The following is a 2,500-nucleotide window of genomic DNA, read 5'->3' on the forward strand; positions in this document are numbered from 1 at the left end:
TTCACTTAGTTTGTTCCAGGGATTTGAGGAAGATTTTATCCTCAATGATCATCCGATTGGCTGTTTTCAGCATCGGGTCACCTCCGTCCAGCGGGTGCTGGTCCACAATGAAACGGTCCATTGGCCATTGGCAGTCAAAAATACCAAAAGATGGTTTCCACCATCTTAGGAACATAGCAGGGTCGGCCCAGTTCTCTCAGTCACACGTGATACATGGTTTTATCTCCTGTCTCTCCAAAGAAATTCAATATTTGATCGACACTTTCTCTAAAATCCAGCAGCTCATGGAGATCCAGTAGTCATGATATTTATCAGAGCTTTTACGATATCAACCCTCATGGGTCCTCGGGTCCTCTGGCACCGGCCATTTTGTTGTCCACAGTGAAGCTGCATGTTATGGCCCAGCCTGCCGGAGAACCTCAGGACCACAGCCACTGTTGGCATAGTCAAAACCCATCTCAAGACTTATCTTTTTACTTTAGATTCTAGTTAATGCTAAACCTACTTTAACTAGTCTTGTGTTCCGATACTTCTTGCGTCTTCTGCATCATCGCTTTGTGTTGAGATCATTTTCTAAACTTTTAACACTAGAAGTCCCAGAGAGCGGCCATTTGGCCTTTTTACCTAGAAAACCCACAAGAGGGCCAATTGGCCCCAAGTCCCCCCCTGTGGACACTCATTTTGTTATGGAAATGTGGCTGTTAGTGGCACACGGCCGGAGCCACTTGAACCTGTGTGGGGGAGGGGACATACCTTACAGCTCAGGAGGTTCTTTTGAGAGCAAGCTTTAGTTGTGAGATGGATAAATACCTCAGTGAACATAGCCATAAAGACTTAAACTGGACGATGAGCTGTATGCGGAAGTGGAAAGGATCAACAGGAAGGAAGGGATCAACACACTGACATTTATTGTTAAAAAAACAAAACATATTTACAAAGAATGAAAAAGCAACTTTTCCCAGTTTTGGTGTGGAGGGTTGTTGCAGAAGTAATTGTTATTTTTGTGCTAAAAATAGTAAAAAAAAAAAAAGTGGTCGGGCCAAATGGCCCCTATGTGGGTCTTCTATGTAGACAGAAAAATGCTGGGACTTCTAGTGTTAACAGCAGTTTCTTTTTCTGTCATTATCTCTTGCTCCCATTGTTCTTTGTAATTCACAACTTCAGTGTTTCCACGTGAGGGGCCGTTCTCAACAAGGTTTGTGTCGGGTCTAGATATCTGTCCTGTCCTCAGGGGACAGTGGGACAGCTGGAGAACCCCCGGGCTTCCAGAGTCGGTGCGTTTCCCCTTAGCAGCACTTTCTGAGGTGATGGATTGAGATACCAAAGACACAATATCTGAGGAAGGTCGCTTTTGGATTGTAACTGGGGAAATACATCCTCTTACCACATACTGTATACACACTGAATAGGGACAATCCATCAGAGCAGCGCCAACACAGGAGTCAGGTCCTGTGCGTTCTCCAGTCCAGCAAGGTGGCATGGAGACCTCGAACGAGCAGGAAGATGCGTATCAATGAGTTGAAAATAACCAATGATGAGGGAACAAGAGTCAGCTCGACCATGGGGAAACACCAAAACTCTCTGACACTGGTAGACAGGCGCACCATCCATAAAAAGGTGGGTGGCCGGATGTAGATTGCCGACAGGTGCCCCTGCCTGCAGCGCCAGCTGTTGCCAATATCTGCTCCTCCACGCCTCCTGCAGGAGGAAACAAGCAACACACAAACTTAAGGAAGATGCAGGAACTTTATTGTCTCCAATTGTGAACCAGCTGTGAGCATGCAAACTTGGGGGGTCAGGTGGGTTATTCTGCCCAACAAATGTCCGTCCAGGACACTGGCAGAGATTGGATGAGGTAGCGGGACTCGGGCAATAAATCCAAGAAGGTGGACAACTCAGGCAGACGGTGATAGGCAGGGAGCAGGCAGACCTTAGGTTAAACAAAAGATAAGGCAGTTTACCAGGATGGGGACACAACAGGCTGGTCAGGAACAGACAAGGTTCACTGAGAAATCTGTCTGACAAACACGTGCGGAAGGTCTGGCATGAGCATAAAAAAGTGACAGGGTGGCTTAACTACCCGTGGGACGAACAGACTGAGCTGATGAGCAGAGAGAAGACACGGGTGTGCATGCTACTGTCGTTCCAGCTGCTCTGGTATTTCTGACTGCCAGTAAATAAGTCAGTGCTGCCAGCGTGGGCTGAAGGTGTTTGTAAGAATCGCTGGAGACAGGATGGAAGGGATGTCCTAGTGGACCCCTGGTGTAAGTGCTAAGTGGATTTAGACTCGGTCCTGAAATTAATGTCATGCTTTTAACTTGAACTACAGAGACAGACAGAGCAAATCTTCCTAACCCTAACTATGAATGTTTCATTAATCCATGTATGAGTATTATAATGAACTTATTCATAAATCACACTTTAAAAATTTGAATAAGTACGAGTGTGAAAGTAACGTTCTGTCTGAAGGAATAGAAGATTCATGGAAAGCTCAGTCTAG

At 46.0% G+C, this 2,500-nt stretch overlaps 1 protein-coding gene across 2 annotated transcripts in view; it reads left to right on the top strand.

The window, feature by feature from the left end:
• LOC115248290 (uncharacterized) overlaps positions 1-2,500 on the top strand; it is a 14,873-nt gene that overhangs the window by 2,783 nt on the left and 9,590 nt on the right. The window lies entirely within an intron of this gene.

Source organism: Takifugu rubripes, unplaced genomic scaffold (genome assembly GCF_901000725.2).
Source record: "Takifugu rubripes unplaced genomic scaffold, fTakRub1.2, whole genome shotgun sequence".
Taxonomy (NCBI): Eukaryota; Metazoa; Chordata; class Actinopteri; order Tetraodontiformes; family Tetraodontidae; genus Takifugu; species Takifugu rubripes.